The sequence below is a fragment of the Dermacentor variabilis genome, chromosome 2 (genome assembly GCF_050947875.1).
Source record: "Dermacentor variabilis isolate Ectoservices chromosome 2, ASM5094787v1, whole genome shotgun sequence".
Lineage (NCBI taxonomy): Eukaryota > Metazoa > Arthropoda > Arachnida > Ixodida > Ixodidae > Dermacentor > Dermacentor variabilis.
Window position 1 is genome coordinate 30,905,277 of NC_134569.1, and position 17,762 is coordinate 30,923,038.

General features: G+C 49.5%; 1 protein-coding gene across 3 annotated transcripts in view; it reads left to right on the forward strand.

The window, feature by feature from the left end:
* The window catches only part of LOC142571609 (sodium-driven chloride bicarbonate exchanger-like), a 255,889-nt gene that overhangs the window by 66,154 nt on the left and 171,973 nt on the right, over nucleotides 1-17,762 (forward strand). The window contains exon 1 of one of the 3 annotated variants that reach the window (XM_075680118.1): nucleotides 12,258-12,425. The exons of the other annotated variants lie outside the window; for them this stretch is intronic. The gene's annotated coding sequence lies outside the window, so the exon portion shown is untranslated. Of the gene's footprint in view, nucleotides 1-12,257; nucleotides 12,426-17,762 lie in introns of those variants that run through there. 3 annotated transcript variants of the gene reach the window in all.

Below are 17,762 nucleotides of genomic sequence, written 5' to 3' on the forward strand. Positions count from 1 at the left end.
ATACTTAGGCGCTGCTCCTTAAGTTTCCCGTGCCCCGCATCTTTCGGGCTCCGTCGGAGGGCGCCAAGTCGCGCGCCGACGCTGTGGATATGCACTGGAGTCTGTATATGAGAGTGTTTGATAGCTTACCATTAAATAGCGCGATTATTATAACGTAGCATCAAGTGGCAACACATGCAGCGTAATGAAATAGCGGGGCCGCGCTTCCCAGGCAGAGCGTGGTTTTCCAAAGTTAGATTTGGGGGTCGCGGGTCTCCGCTATTTTAGGAATTAAGCGCTAGACGCTAGCGCAGGCGAAGAGCGTTTCGCGTCATAAACATATGTGGCGGCGCCCTTCAAGGCGATTCGCACCAGTAGTTGGCGGGACAGTTCTCCACTTTCAAATCGGATACTGGCACTTTTTTTCGCTTTGTGTCGTCTTGCTTTAGCAAAGTTCTCTATTCCCAGCGCTTCTAAGTCTTAGCAGAGGAGTAGGAAAGGGGCGAGGCAGGGTGTACTATAACAACGCGCGAACAGGATCGAATCCTGGGTTTATATCTCTCCGCTGATTTTCATTGGCCCTTACAAAGCGGCGCCGTGTGCGCAAGCGAGTCGACGCATGCGCAAACGGTACAATGAGGGGCGCGCCGGCGCGTTCTTCCGTGCGAGCATGCGTGACCACGATAGCAATTAGTACGCCTGAGTGCGCTGCATTACTGCGCCGTACCGCGGGATTTTGTCTCGGATACACTCGTTAGTTCTTAGTATTCCTTCCGTGGCGCATAATACGTAGGGCGAACCTGTGTGTATTGAGCGGCACGCGCATTGTCACAGTGGTTGAAGTGGTATCAGAGAAATGAACGGAGTGAATCGAGCGTGGCCGCTGATATGCGCTACCCATTCGAAGGTCGGATCCTCAAAGCCGCGGACTCGCTTGAGACGCTCGCCCCATTCCCCGTTTCGCTGCTTTTTGAGCGGCTAGTTGCGCTAGTTCGGGGAAAAAAAAAAGAAAATAGAAACTGACCTTCACCTATTACGAGAACAGCTGCCATCGCAGCTTGAAACAAGGTATAAAGATGGGCTGGAGTGTGTTACGATGGCGCTATTGCTGTGTGATGTGGCCTTGATGTCGCCAAATGACTTTGTCGGCGCATTAACCGGTTACCACCGTCGTCGGCCTTCAACAGGCTGAGCCGGATATGTGGCATCGTTGGAACAGTCTACGGTACGCGGGCGCCTCGACATTCGAACGACGTTCATTTTACTCTATGCAAAGAAAAGAACGAAATTCTTTCTAAGGCGAACGTGCAGGTTTATAATTCATTATTGTCATAAGAAAGCGCATTGCTTGCTTACAACTGTATCAGTAGTGTGTCAAAGAGAACAACGCTGCTAATGTCAGTGCGTAGAATATTTGCTCAGGGATGTACATTTCTCTTGTGAAGAACGCTACGTTGGATTATAGGATGGTGGTGTTTGTGCAGTTGTACACTCGAGCAAAAATTTGAAGGTCAGTGTTGCCGCGAATTCTTCCTTTTCTTCTTCTTTTTTTCCCCCCGCACCCTGGGCATTTGTGCGAGATGAAATGAAGTCGTATGTAGCCTAAGCGCGCATGTTCGACCGACGTAATGTGTTGGAGCAATTGCGCGTCGCTGAGCTGTCCTAGAATAAATGTTTTTCTTTCTCTCTTGCGCCGTATAGTATCCGCGAACTTGCTCTCGCCAGTGCAGATCTAAGCGCTTATCATTTGCTCGCGCCAATTTCTTCGACGAGTGCGCAATGCGAGTTCACAGCACTTCCTGTCCTTTGCGTCCTTGGCAGAGTGAAAGCGAGAGCAGCTGATCGGGGCATCTTTTACATTACAAGCCACGTCGCTGCGCGCGTCTCATCTTTCCCGTATGCTGGAGCCGTCCGAGGTGACGTCCAGTTGCATTCAGCGCCGCACTTTCCCCATGCATCAGTTTTCTTTTCTTCCGTTTGCATTCCTTCTGTAAAACGTTACAGGTGACTTTGGCATGATATCTGTTTCCGCGATCCTTGTTCTTTCGGCTCGGGTTACCCTGTATATCACTTTACCTTTATTTGCGGTTTGCTTTATTTTTTTTGTGTGTGTGTGCGAAAGTGTCAAATGGCCCATTGAGCGTAAAAGCCGGTGTCTGTCATCTGTAGGAGCAAAAAGTGCCTAAATTCCCATTGGCTGCGACGCCACGGCACCAGCGCGCCTCGGTGGGGCAGAGCGAAAGGGGACGCCTGCTGTGCGATAGCGCGCCAGGTATTGCGTGAGGAGAGAGGGAATTGCCGCGACGTCACGTCGTCCTTGCTCGCTGAAGTCCGTGTTATCGATCCGCGCGTTCCTTATCCCCTCAAGCTCACCTGAGTTCTGACTGCGCCTCGGTAAGGCCAAGCCAAAACGTTTGCCCGCGAGGAGTTCATAACTCGAAGTACCGCTCGGCGGCGTTATATTGGGCATTAACGCTTTCGCATTCAGTACTCCTAAATGCTTATATAGGTGTCCTTAGATTCCTTTTATTGGTTTGAACGGCGTGTCTGCCGTGTAACTCGCGCTCTGTCTATATACGCCGAGCAGTCCTGGCTCGGAGATTTCGTCTCGTCGCTCCCGGAGCTGGCTCTCAGCAATCTGCAGTTACCGGTATACCTCCGGAATGAGCGTCTGATTACAAGCGAAGCGAGCCCTTAACGAATTTCTGCCCTTTGTCGTATCTCCCTGCTGCCGTCTTCGTCCGATGAGACAAACGGGACCTATAAGAAAGGGGAAGGGAAGCTGCGGCGTTTACTCGCGGAGTAATCAAAGCTATGCGTTCTTCCAGTCGGCTGGTTTAGGCTGGCCGCATTTTCTGTTATCGTCTTTGCGTGCGTCGTGTTCGTTCGAGGGAGAGAGAATGGAGGAGAGAAGTTTCTTCTTTGCTCGCTTTTCTTTTCCTCTCGCAATTTCGGTTTCCGGTTCGCGAGACGTTATTGGATTCGAAGGAGGGCCAATTCCGAAGTTTTGTTTATTTTGCCGGCGACGGGAGGGCGAAACGAGAGAAAGCAGTGGATGAAATTTCTCACCGCGCCCGCACAGCCACCTATTTCTATCGGACTGCGCTTCCGTGTGCTGCGTGATAGAATGCCGTCATGCCTCTTGCTTTTCTGCTTCTTCTTGAAAAAAATAAGAAGAAAGAGTTGCTTCCGTTTCGAGCTCTTCCCAGAATTGCGGCGTAGCTAGATGCACCGTTATCCAATAACTTCACGCATATATTGCGGCCATGATGGATTTGGTCGTTCGTTTCTAATATTTTCTTGCTGTTGTTTTTTCTTCCTCTCGTGCGCAATCTTGCAGCACCGCGAGCTAACATGGCTGACAGCCGGCCTTTGTGATTCGCGCTCTTTATCAAGTGTAATGTTTATTTACTCGCCCTGTTGTTTGTTTCGTTGCCACCACATCAGGGACGCGTGGCTAGCGACCTGCGTTGCTGTCTTGGCAAAACGTTGCTGCGCCTTTGCTAGCATGACGGGTACTGCCGCCACGACGCACTGACTCGGCACGACGCTATAGAGGTGACGCGTCCTTCGCCCCGTCTCTTCGCACTATACGAACTTCTTGACGCTACACCGAGTGTCCGAAGGCAATCTAACTCTTCACATTTTGTTTGGGCAGTTGTCGCCCTCGTGTAGGAGTTATGGGCTGCAACTTGTAGCTCAGGTGTACTATATATTTTAATGCGGAAGCATTTTCTAGCGAGTACGTACCCCAGCAAAATCTTTCACGTGAAAAGTGTAATGCCTTGCATCTGCACAAAAATGCTTACTTTGTGAAGTTTTCATCGTTTTCATTTCATCGTTATAATAGCGTAAATGTAGATAATTGGTAGCTTTGTAAGTGATAAGGAACGATTGAAAAAAAAATATTATCAATGAAAATGTCCATGCGATAAGATCTATGCATGCCCGTAGGGATACTTATGTAGGGCTCCATAGAAAATGCACGGGGAAGCCTATAGTAGGGGTGGACCAACTGAAATTTGGGGTTGTGCCAACTTGAAATTTCCATAATTTGAAGTCGTTCGTCGCTTTTGAAAAGCGCTCGCCCTTCATATTCAAAAGTCGAATTGTCATTCCCGCATGAAGGTATCAAGAATAGATGCTGATGCATTTAGCTGCGACGAAGGCTTCCATATAACGCGAGGACAGGCTTAGCGGTGACAAGAGGTGTCTCCCGATGCCCTAGGAAGGGTGCCATACCGATAACAAATATACGGTTCGGGCGCCTACATGCAAGGTCGCCGCGTTCCTTGACACGAAGGAAGTCTTCCCTCGTTGAATGAATATTAATGCCGAAATTACACGCTTTCCTCGCGTATACCAGCGAAAGCGTCATAGAATTTACAGCCGTGCAGCTAACATGCCTCGTCGGGCCAGCTAACATGCTTACAAGTGCCTCGTCGGGCCAGCTACGTATACGTATGCGCTGGCGCTGAGTAATTTCGATAAGTAACCTTGATAGGGCTCTATATCTCGCTACCGACGACGCGCCGTTGCGACATGCGTGTTACATGAAGGCAATAGCCCACGCACGTTGCGAAAGCACTTCTCGCCGAACTGTTTACAAGCTCGACGGTCTTATTTCAGCGCGGCGAGGAAAGAGCTAGAGCATTCCCGGGAATGTTCTCTGCGCATGCGCTGCAGTTGCTTCGTAATCTCTTTAAAGAGAGACTCGTCCTCTTATTCGGCAAACATACATAGTTGGCGCTGCAAGCGAAAAATAGAAAAGAAAAACTTGTGCGTAAGGTTGACACTGGTTATGCCAGTTCGTCGTCTAGCTCTCTACGCAGGATTTTTAACCTGCAAATCCCCATGCACTAAGAATTCCAGACTATCAAAAAAACCTAAGATTTCTCTTTTCCATTCTTGCTTTTCCAGTATAAAATGATCAAGTGTTGCTGGAAGCGTTGCTGAGATTGGAAAATGTCGGGTATAAGGTAAGGGGATGGCTGTGGCACGTGTGCGGTATCGTTCGCGAATTCACCATGGACGTTAGTTCCTTTTTAGTTCTCTAATCGAGTGAGTGAGTGAGTGAGTGAGTGAGTGAGTGAGTGAGTGAGTGAGTGAGTGAGTGAGTGAGTGAGTGAGTGAGTGAGTGAGTGAGTGAGTGAGTGAGTGAGATTATTGAAATCGAGCTCTACCAGTGGAAAAGCTGGTGCCGCCTTCGGCGTGACGTGGTATGAGGGATCACGTGGGCACCGCGGCCGCATCGGCTGCTCCGGAAGCGCTGAAGCGAGCTGAAAACGACAGCTGCGGTTCTGATTAAGTGGGGAGGTTTTCCCTCTTAGGGTGTGCACTTGACAACACTTGAAAGCCCTTTAATGGGTAGTAGATGCGTTTGAAGGCGTCCAACATGGTAGGCTATACTGCTCGGTGCCGCAGTGCCGGACGCACACAACGGAACCCGGTGTCAGCCTTCACGCGTACCCGCAGGGCAAGAAGCTGCGTGTAGCTTGGATCGCGAAACTTAGAACCGGCAAGCATCCATCGGCTACAACTCGGTTGTGCAGCAGGCAATTCTGCGAGGAATATTTCTGACACGGCGTCCGGGGTAGCGATGTTCGGTGAGTAGCATGAAGCGCGCGCATTGAGACGCTCGCCTGCAGCGCGCGCTGCCCGGCCAATGTCATAAAGCTTTGGTCTGTTGTTGATGCTAGACACTGGACAGTTCATGAGAATGGAAAGGTAACGGTAAAAAACCGCATTAAAAATAAAGGCATGGCACGTGCTCATGCTTGTGTGGCACCAAACAATGAAATGTACTGGATTAAGAAAACAAAAAAAGCAGCGGGTAATTGCTCTCTGAGAAGACCGATAAACATACAGTGCGACGCAACTTGGGAAATAATTATATTGAAACGCCCAAGAAAAGAAAAATGAAAGGATTGAATCGTGGCGACGAGATATCACAAGTCGCCGTCGTAGGCATCGAAGTTCCTAGCTATATAAGGAAATTATTTTTGAACAGCTCTGATAATGTCCGCGCGACAAAGGTTGCTTGTGTACTGTCAAATTCTGATAGCTGCGGCCTAACGCTCACGTCACGGTGCGGAAACTCGCTTGCAGCGAAAGCGAAACATCGTGCGCGGACATGAATGAAGTCGCGCAGTCGGTCACCGCGAACCCGTGCGATCGCTGCATTGAGGATTCATTCTGTTATGCTCCATTTGGTTACACAGGCGGCCCATAAGAACATATTTCACATAGTTCGCTCTCAGCGATTGCCGACCTTTCACGCAAGAAGCCGGTTCGGGGGGACTCCACCGCGGCGAGCGCGCGCAGTGGGCGTTGACTGTACGCATTCGGTAAAGAGATAGCGTCTGTAAACCATTGTGTCCCTTCTGTTTGCCCAAGATTACTATTTTGTCAGTCAAAAATTTCGCTTGTTTCGAGAGTACTTAGAGAAATGTCCAGGAGGGCTCTCGCGTAGTGTCTTTACTGAGCGCCGACAGCCAAACCTACGAGGAGCGCGGGGCGTTATCCGTCATACTATATGCGCATGCGATGCGCTTCCGACAGATGGCGACTGCGTAAGTCCTCGCCCCCCAATATCGGAGAACGAAACGAAAAAAGTGAGATCACGTTAAGTGGAGCGAAGGACGGTGGCCAAGAAAAAGCAGATAAATATGGAAGTATGCTTGTTCTCCGCGATAATACGGATACTACGATGGCTCCCATACATACAATATACAGATAGTGAATCGAAGGAGGCAGTGTAACCAGCGACTGTAGGCTGCGACAGTTCGTGCACTAAACCGAACTGCAGAGCGACGGGAGGCCCCGAGCTGAGGGCGTCAGTGAATCCCGGAGTCGGCAGGTGGCCTGATTAACGACCGCCCAGTGTGACGTGCCTGCGCCCGCGATTGCGCTCGCTGCTGCTGCTGCTGGCAATCGTCGCTGCTGTCAGAGCGGTCAGAAAAAATAAATACATAAGAAATGAAACAAGCATAACGCGCAGAGAAGCAAGCAGGGTATGCGTGGCCTCTTACACCAGCCAGTTCAAGAGGGACCGCCCGGGGCCCGATATAGGCAGAAGCCAATATGAAGGAGCGCGCACCAAAAGTCTAGCTGCGTGACCGCGATTGTTGCAACCGTTCTTTCTTTTAGTACATAACTTTTCCATCTTTGCCCCCTCGCTGTTTTTTTAATCACGTTCCTTCTTTCTTTCTTTCTTTCTTTCTTTCTTTCTTTCTTTCTTTCTTTCTTTCTTTCTTTCTTTCTTTCTTTCTTTCTTTCGTTTTCGCCTCTGTCGCGTGGTGTGGAGCACTTTACATGCGCGTGGCCGACTTTCTTATACGGGCCTTACTAACTGCTGTTGCTGACAGGAGCGCATTCGTGCCTTGTTGTGAGCCTTGGCTACAGTTTTCTACCTCAGTTCTGCTGCCTCGAACGATGAGCCCTCCCCCCATTCTCCCTGTCATTTAGGTCATTTCGAGCATAGGTCATTAGCTGTCGGAAGACGGAATCCGCTGATTTAGGCAACTGGACATGGATGAGAGCACGGAAGGGGGCAACACGCAGGGCGTGCAGCGTCGAACATTCCCTCGATCCTTCTGCGTCCTGCCGTGCCGTCCCAAATCAGCCACGAATCAAAAAGATTCGCCCAGCTATCTGTTCTTTCATATAAGGAATCACTGCGCGCAACTAAATACAATAGTCAGCAATCGCAGGCTATATAGAGGTCCTGTAGTGAGTGCAGACTTTATTGAAAAACAAGGTATTGAGGTGGGCGGCTTTATGGTCAGGCGGCTACTAGCCCCTGTGCCCGGGCGGCTTCCTCAGCGCTATTGATGACCTTGGCCTGCAGGGAAGGCTCGTCGGAGCTGAGCAACATGGCCTAAACTGGTCGGTATTATTTATTTCGTAATTGGTATGATGTTCCGCTGGGCACGACCACGTAATCTGGAACAGATCCGCTTTTTTACTTACAGTAGTTACATGCATTAGGGTATTGGTCCGGATGGCATAGTGGAAGGCTGCGGCGTTGGGGCAAATATTTGCCTGGAATCGCCTTTAAGCTTCTTCTTGCCGTTTGTCAAAGGATTTGTGTGGTGGCATGTACACTGCACTGGCCAAACTGCAGTGCTTAGTTATTTCCTGGTGACTGGCTATAAAAATTTATGAGCGCTTCCAGAACTCTGGAGGCACTTTAGAGAGAGCCCGACGAACCGCTCGCGCGCGCTCTTGAGTATACGTCCCACTTCCGTATGCTCTGCTACCGGTCTCTGGCTTCTTGCGGTAAATTGCGTGCGTAATCCTAAGATCGATATAATAATAATAATAATAATAATAATAATAATAATAATAATAATAATAATAATAATAATAATAATAATATACAAACCCGGAAAGAAAACTATATGCAGTGTTTCACGGTATACTTTTTCTTTATAATTATTATATTTCCTAAGAGAAAAGGAACGGCCTCGTGTGTATATTCTTAATAACAATAAAGAAAGGACAAATCAACAGCCGTATGGTGAATCGGATGACGGTGGCGAAAAATGGAGGCGACAGCGATTGAGAAGCTGCAACGCGCGCTGATATGAACGAAGTTTGGCTCTTTCCTGCGAGAGAGAGTAAAACATGTTTATTAATTAATAATATTTGAATGGCGAGAGCAGTGTGGGAGGAACCCTCAGTCCAGGGTCCCTAAGATGATTCCGGCGATGTTTCGAGCCCGTTGTATCGCAGCTCGGAGGACCTCGGGAGGTCCGTCGCGGAGGGCATCGTCCCACAGCTCTTTGTTGCGTAGGGGGTAAAGGAGAGTTGGCAAGGGAGGAAAGAGGTTTGCAGTGCACTCAATCGTGACGTGGAAGATTGTGGGCGAGCTGCCACAGCCAGGGCAACGATCTGCATAACAGTGTGGGTAGAATTTATTGAGAGAGACAAGATTCGGAAAAGTTGCGGTTTGTAACTGGCGTTATGCCACTGGAAATTGGCCCGGGGCGTGCGACCGTTGCGGTAGTTGTCACCACGCCGAAGGTCGGAAACTGGCGGGTCTTCCGACGCTCGGTGTATGCGGGGCCTATTAATAGTACCTGACGGCGCGAGATCTCGTATAGGTACTTCCTCATTCTTAAGGTGAAGGATAATTGTCCAGCGGACACCTTCCCGGAACGAGCCATGCTACGTCATCGAAAGCACTTGTTGCCGAGCTGTGCCCGACCTCCACCTACCGCCCGACCTACACCGCCCGACCGCCCGAGCTACTCGACCTCCTGGTGAAGATGCAAAAAAAAAAAAAAAGAAAACGTACCGCATTGTAGCGCGACGTCGAACAAGCTCAAGTTGTGCATGTTATGGCTGAGTTAGCTGGAGATAAGCGCGGGGAAAAAAAGAAAAGGAAAGAAGAGAGAGAAAAGAAGGACGAATGAAAGAGAATTGCAAGCTGTGGCATTTTCGCACTGGCTATGTATGAAGAAGGTGTTTCTCTCATAGAAATCAAGCTTTTTTATTGTTACGTGTTTACTTGGGCAGTGTGGTTTATCACGCTTTTTTTTTCAATTGCTATGTCTTCAGCTGATGGTCCAGAACTACAAACACAACAAACAGTCACGAGTCAAGCAGTACACTACTCTTAATACGATAATGAATTCAGAGTGTTAGGTCGAGAAACGATATAGCTGTAACTGCATCGAACATTTCAATCTGGAAAGACCAGTATTTGTTCCCAAATAACCTTCCTTTCGAATGGTCCCGTCTTTCTAGGTTGGTTATTACTTCAGTATTAAAAAAAAAATTTTTTTTTTTTCAATCGTTGTTCATAGCTGATGTCACTCTCGCCTTCGCTATGCGATGCTGAGCTTCAGTTTAAGCCTTGGGTCGAGATAACAGGATATCACTGGTCGCTCCTCCTAGCCCCTTCTCGGGGACGTGTTTATCGCAGTGTGTAACTGCCGATCGGCGGCGGCGATGACGCGGCTTTGTTCGCCATCGCCGCTAATCCTCTTACGCGTCGTTAACCGTTAACGCGTTTACATTCGCCATCCCATTCCTCGCCTTTTTCTCGCTCGCCTGTCGCGCCTTCAGTTGTTTTGTTTCTTTATCGAAGCTTCGCGTCCTCGCTCTAATCGTTTGGCTGTCGACGTTCCGAGAGACTAACGCGCTCTGGCGACGCTCCAGCTTAGTGGGTGGTGAAGCCCAACCGAAGCGTTGTCGTGGATGACACTTCACTGCGCGGCTTCTACGCATCACAGGCAAGCGGGAAGGCTGCCGTGCAGGAAGAGAGCTTTTTGTAGCGAAGCCAGTGACGTCGTCCGGTTAGTTGGTGCAAGTGATGAGCATTGCCAGAGATTTCATTTAATGTTTTCGCATTAGGAGGGTCAAAGCGAAAAAATATATATGTGTGTGAAGCGTGGGAATCCGGTCACGTCGCAGAAGTAAAGAGGGAAGGAAGAGCTTAGAAGAGTTTGTTTTTATGTATGTATGTATGTATGTGTGTGTGTGTGTGTGTGTGTGTGTGTGTGTGTGTGTGTGTGTGTGTGTGTGTGTGTGTGTGTGTGTGTGTGTGTGTGTGTGTGTGTGCGTGTGGGCGTGTGTGTGTGTGTGTGTCTAAAAGACCAGGCGGTCTAAACTAAATTTCCGGAGTCCCACACTACGGCGTGCCTCATAATTCGAAAGTGGTTTTCGCACGTAAAACCCCACAACTTTTTAACTGGAACAAAAAAAAAAAGAAGCTTGCAATGCTCAAACGTACAGTGAAATTCGCAACGCCCTTTTACGTTGTCGGTGCAGCTGTTTTGACGTGAATTAAAAAAAAAAGACATCTGCTTTCGCGCACTGAAGAAACGCAAATATCATGTTCAAAGAAAACCGCCGTGGTGGTGTAGTGACTACTGCGTTGCGCTGCTAAGCCCGAATTCGCGGGGTCGAATCCCGGCCGCGGCACTGCATTTCGATGGGGGCGAAACGCAAAAACGCCCGTCTATTGTGCATGGGGTGCACATTAAAGAACCCCAGGTTGTCGAAATTAATGCAGAGTTCTCCACTACGGCGTGCTTCATCATCCTGTCGTAGTTCTGGCACGTGATGCCGCAGAATTTAATTTTATGTTCAGCTAAATTTGTGTGAACGATGTCGAGCCAGTCTCGGTGAGCACGTGCCTTCTGACTCGACCTAGTCGCGTCGAGTTCATGTAAACGAAGCTAAACGCTACCAGTCTAAATTACGGTAGAGAATGAGGGCGATAACTTGTCCACAGGAAAGGCAGAGGGGTGCCCTAGGGATGCCTTTGTCAGGCGAATTCTGAAAGGACGACATCCTCGTGAAGCCTGCTTAGCTGTTGAGAAATCAGTTGGCAGCATAGATTCTAGGAAGCGACGATAAGAGATTGCCTATACATAGCGCTCTCGCGGAGAGAACGCGTAAGTAGAATGCAGTCGTCGCTTTCGTACTACGCGTAATCGCGTCGTGGTGCAATATGGAAAGGTGGCTGCAATACGTCTTGCTGCCTATATTACAGCGCGATAATGAGAGTGCAATAGTTGGGAATCAAGTGGGAAATAGCGGAGCCAGGAGACGTATAGGAAGCCTGGCATTCATGTGACCTGCAGGTGCATGTGTTGTCTTGCATTAGTATCTATCTATCTATCTATCTATCTATCTATCTATCTATCTATCTATCTATCTATCTATCTATCTATCTATCTATCTCTCTATCTATCTCTCTATCTATCTATCTATCTATCTATCTATCTATCTATCTATCTATCTATCTATCTATCTATCTATCTATCTATCTATCTATCTAATCTGATGAGGGGCTCGTCGTTGGTGTGTTGCGTTCGCTAAGCTCAGCCTATCTCGGCGCACAGAACTGAAACACGCCGCGAGTTCGTCAGCACTTGTCGAAGGAAATCGCTCCTGTCTTACAACCGCACAGTTCCGCTGCCCGCTGATGCCACGTTGTATGCATTTTATCAGGTGGACGGAAGGGGGGGGGGGGGGGGTCTCCTTATGGCAGAAGGTTGCACGATTTAGTTACTCAAGCGCGCCTCGCAGACGAGCCAGCTAGCTTATCTTTCCGCCTTTCATTACGAGCCAAGCACTTTTCGCTCGCCGAAGATAAACGCGCCGCGTCACGTCACCGCTTCCGTCGTCTAAGCGTTAACTGGGAGAGCCCTCCGAAGAAGGCGCGGGGCGCGTCCCAATGACTCCCCCTTCCTACTCTTTTTGACTAGGCGTTCAACCCGCCGCCGTTGTCGACGTCTCCGTCGCCGGCCAGTTCGCGTCGCGCCACACGGCAGCTGTCACGCCGTTGTCCCTCCCGGACCGGAGAGCGAGGGAAGGAGCGTGGCGAACGTTTTGCGCCTCGCCAAGAACACGCGACGAGTGAAAAGCCAGCCCTGCTTCGGCCGCAGTGTGTAGTGGTTTTCCCGGCGCCGCTGTTCGCACGCCTGTTAGTGAGTATATATACTCGAGCCCTTCTACATTTTTCTCGGACGCTTTCTCGAGCATGCACGCTACTATGCTCCTGTCTTGTCCTGTAGTTATGTATTTCCGCCCTTGTTGAATTTTACGCGGTACATTACTTATTCAGCGTCGCAGAAGCTTACGAGGAAGTGGTCCTTTTACGCCCAGTTCGCGCAGTTTAGCGAGCCTTTGTAAACCTTGCCGAATATCGAGTGGCAGATGGAGCGAGCTTACATTTGGAGATTAAATTCGGATGATAAAAAAAAAAAAAACTCATAAGCAACATAAAAACCGTGTAACGAGAGATGGAACAGGAACTGATGTTTGTGACATAACGTGATAGAAAAAGAATGTAGTTTGGATTGAAGAGCAAAAACGTGTATCTGATATATTCTACTTTGACAATTAGAGAAGCAGCGGCGTTGTAGAGGTCACGTATAATGTGTGGAACACAGAATAACCGGTCGCCTGTTAGTATGAAAGAAAAATGATTGTCAAAAGTAAGGAAACACAATAAAGCATTCGAAAATATATGAAGATTAAACGGCGGGGCGAGATTAGGACGCTTTCAGTTGTAGGATCGTGTCGGCCGACTCAGGACAGGGATAACTTAAGATCGGTAGAGCATGTTTTCTTCCTGCCGTGGAGTTGCTTACGGCGACGACAAGGGTCGTGTGTAGTAAACGAACGCTAGATTCCGTGAGCTTCGTGTCGTGTACTTGTGGTTCCGAAACACCGTGCGATAACTGGTAACTCGTCACGTGCGGTTTCCTTCGATAGTCTGTCGTTTCCACCGAAAATCGAGTGGCGAAAGGAGCAAGCTTTCGAGAGCCTGCTGAAGGATACGGTATAGGGTCATTGAGCTGTTTGTCGTGGCGCGCCTCAAGGATCACGTGATAACTGTTGGCTGTATACAGCCTACGTTTACAACACAACGGTCTTAACCCTGGTGTCAACTTCCTAGACGCTCGTGCACGATGCGGTGATAAGGCTTGTTGGTTTCGCGCTCCTGTGCGGAAAAAAAAGCGTGGGTTCTTGTGCAAGGCTGGAGTTTGACCTCCCAAACACAACACAGAGACAGTGAAGTGCGGAAAGCCCTCCATTGCGGACTGCTTCTGTGAAATACCATTCTCGTAGACTGCTCATGAAACGGCTCGAAAGCTGATGATAAATGCATGGTTTACTCGGTGATTTCCAAATTCAGGCTCTCGTAGCTCTCCCCTCGGGTATTATGAAGGGTGCTTGAACTCACGGAGTTTCCCGTAGTTACACGGCCGTCCCAAGAGAAGCGTAATTTGCCTACTCCTCCGGCACGTCACAGGACACGTATCCTCTCGCCGTGCGTGTAAACACCAGCCTAAACAATGGGTCGCCGAACTCGACTGAGTCGTATAGTAGTCCGTGGCGTGTCCTGCCGAGACCTCGAAAGCGGGGTCTCGACCGCTCGTGATGTAAACAGGCGCCGCCGCTCCTGTCCCTTTGGTCCGCGGCAGCCGTGCAATTTAATGCGTTGACGGAAGCACTTCAGCCCGGCCAACACTGTTACTGTGGTCCGAAGGCACGTGGTCCGCAAAGGATAGGCTATATACGTCGACGCAAACTGCGACATGCGTCCGATGCAGCATTCTACTAGCAACGCAGTGTTGTTTACATGTAGAAGCGGCACGCTGGCGACGTTTCGTACTGGCATATCCGTATATCGTAGACTGCACATATATGGCGTCGTGCCGCCTCGACTGACAGGGAAGACACCGAGGGCGTCGGGTAAATTTTGACACCCTGGGCTTCTTTAAACGCGCGCCGAATGCTCTGTTCGCGAGCATGTTTGCATTCCGTTGCCTTAGGCATGAGGCCGCCGCGGCCGTGAAATTGACCCGCCACCTGTAGACCTATTGCTCAGCAGTAGAACGTATTAGCCGTTCAGCGAACGTGGCAGCCTTGTGCTGCAAGAAAACGTCCGCTCAACCTTCCAGTAATTTTAACGAGCAACCTTCTCTCCGTAACTCCCGGTTTGGTGTAAGTATGTAAAGGAAGTTTCTCGCTTAATAGACAACTTGGATAGCCATGAAGGTTCGCCTGTAGCATGCTACCATATGCCGATTAAAACTATGAAGTATGAAACGACGTCCACAGAACACAAACCACTCCCGCCCAAGGCTTGTCACGGTACACTTCGTTGAGACGATTGTCTTTCGCCAAATTTAAAAACTCCTTTACAGCGCATGGCGCGCAGGCGGGGTTGTTCTGTGGTCCAGTTATACTTGCGTCTCGTATAGTCCATGACGTAATGCGTGATCTATATCATGTTCAGTGCATTAGCCTCGACCCCTCGGCTCTGCCGTTGTGATGCCGCTGACGAAATTTGGGGTATACTTGCGCTGGCTGCTCTAACCGCCTGGTACCGCGGATGTCATCTGCGGTACCAGGCAGACAGAGCAGTGCAAGTGTCCGGGATTCCTTTGGAGGCATCCCCACCAGAGTGCCGCAGAAGGAAAGAGAGAGAAAGACGTTCTCGCCTGCCACATTCCTGGCTGCATCGTCCACCGGTGGGTCTTGAGAGGCCTTGAACGGTGCGCCAGTTCCTGGCGACGGCACAATCAATGCTCGATGTGGTTGGCACGTCTTGTCGTGAAACATCGATCCTCTCCTACTTTTACAGCCTCTTGCAGCATATGTCGTTGCTTTTACTTCACGTGGTAAGCGCACTATTGCACATGTTGCTGTTGATATAAATTGCGCGTCGACTGCTTGGAAATGTCTTCGCCACGACACAAAGCTTGTAAAGTTAATGCGAGCTCGTGTCTTTCTTGTGCTCTTCGTATATGCTAGGCAACGTACGAGTGGGAGTGGTGGTTGACAACCGCGCTTAAATTTACTCAGTAAAATCCAGCGTCAAGTTTAACTTGACTTGCGGTCGCTGGCGGAATAGTACAGTGCACGTTCACATCGGTGTTTCTCTGCTACAGACGTTTACTTAAGGTACGATTCGATCAACAAACAAACAAACAAACAAATAACTGCACGTCTCCCTTAAGACCGTTGACGTCCATCCGGGTGCGAAACGGAAGGGTCATCTTTCACCGACCCAAAATTCTAAAGCAGCGCTGTTGAGTTAGAACACCCGAACGGCAGCATTTTTCTGTGATCGGAAATTGTCTGTACTCCTCGTATATCGCGTTGCCGCTCGCACTCCCCGCGTCTGGTTGAAATCTGTGTGAACAGTGAAAGCGAGGACGTACGTACGCACGTTTCAATCGCGAGCCGTTCTCCCATATCTCGTGCGCAAGGTCTTCCGAACAGCGCTTCATCGATACGGTGCATGGAACTTCTTTCTCAGGGTTGTCAACCAGACGAATGCCCTACGCGTTTAGCTCCTCTCTCACTCCCTCCAATCCAGTGATTCATTATTCGGCGTGAGACTGTATGCGTCCGCCTGCGCCATAAGCGGCGGCCTTAACGCGACACAACAATCCCGTCTCGCGGCCCCGCGCGGATGATCGTCCTTGGTTGCCATGGTGAATGGAGACTCGTCTTTGACAGGTCGCGCGCCGTGACCGCTCGCGTTCTGCACCCCCGTCCCTTTCCCGTCGGCCCCTGCGGCTGCCGTGATCCTGCGCCTGGCGACGCGCTCGCTGCCGCCCCCGGCGGTGCGCCGCCGTCGAAGGGCACTTGGCCGCATTGACTCGTCACAAATGGTGGTTGGGTTCGCGTCGCGGTGGCCTTCGAACCGTTTACCGAGATAGCCTCGAATGTGTGTCGATCCGGTTTCACCGCCCGCTTCCGTCCCCCCACCCGGCCCTCCCTCCGCCTCGCCTCTGGGGCTTTTCTTCTTTGCTTCCTTTCTCTCGCCTTTTCAACTAAACCAATTTCTTGTTTCTGCCTCGTCCTTCTTCCGCACCGCGATCCTAAAAGCATGACTTAGTGGCGTCTCTCCCTCCTGACTGGCTTGATTTGTTTGCCTCCAGCGAGCGCGTAGCACGGACATTCTCATTACTTCGTAGTCGATCGGAGAGAGCGTATAGTTGCCCCCCGCGGGGCTGTGCCATCCTGATTTCTTGCACGGCTGAGGCCAGTAACGGAAGTGCTTGCCTCCGAACTATGTTTTTATTATTATTATTATTATTATTATTATTATTATTATTATTATTATTATTATTATTATTATTATTATTATTATTATTATTATTATTGTATGGCATCTAGGATAATGGCTGTCGCCTTCAATTGGCACTGGCTACTCCTTTTCACATAAAGATACGGAAAAAAATTAACCTAGACACATTTAAATTAGAAGTAAACTCCAAATCACAATAACACCAAGTCCAGTCACATAGGTGCACTAATGTAAACAAAAGTCCTGTCACATAACTACACTAAAATCAGGGCGCATAAGAAAGCACGGATTGGATTCAAATGAAGGTACACAAATCCAGGCATAGAATTGACCAAAGTTGGGTTAATAATTAAAAAGAAATCCCATAGAGTGAGCTTATCAGAGATAAATGCTCCACTCAGTACTTTCCGAGAATATTTCTCGCTTCAGAAGAGGAGGAGCCGATGCCATTATCAAGGACAGATGCCGCAAGAAAACTTCGAATGCTCAGCCGAGATATCACGTTCTCCTTGTGGAATGCAGGAAGTTTTCAAAACAACCGGCTGCACAACCTAGACTCTTCTCTACGCCTTTGCATTCCAGCTGGACTCTGCCGTCGCGAAAGTATACCCTGCTTTGTCGAATATGGCTAAGGGTGGCGTTCACAAAGTCTTTTGCTTTCCAAATCGGATGGGCCGACGACGCCTCGTGTGATAACTATGGTAACGAGGAGACTCTTCAGCACCTTCTCTGTGACTGTCCTCGCTATAATTTACAGAGACGATCACTCGTAAACGCGATAGGGCGCTTTGACCGAAGACCTCTGACAGAGGAAGTTATATTAAAATGCCGCCATCACAAGCCATCGCAGCAGGGGGCGACGAGGGCACTGTTGCAGTATTTAAGGGCTACAGAATTGGATAAGCGGCTGTAGCATGAACAGATGTTCATAGTGCTGCAAGTGCTACTGTGCTGTGCGGTGACAGTGTGCGGCGACAGTGACCAACTGTGATTGTATGTCTGTGCTCCTTTCTTTCTTTATCTCTACTTTGTTATCACTTTACCTCCCCCTCCCCTCTTTCCCAGCGTAGGGTAGCAAACCGGATCTTCCCCTCTGGTTAACCTCCCTGCCTTTCCCCTTTCCTCTATCTCTCTCTCTTTTCTCGCTTCAGGAAACCTCTCGAGGACCAGTAGCGCTCGTCTTTTGAATGAGTATGTTGGCCAAGGACGTAAG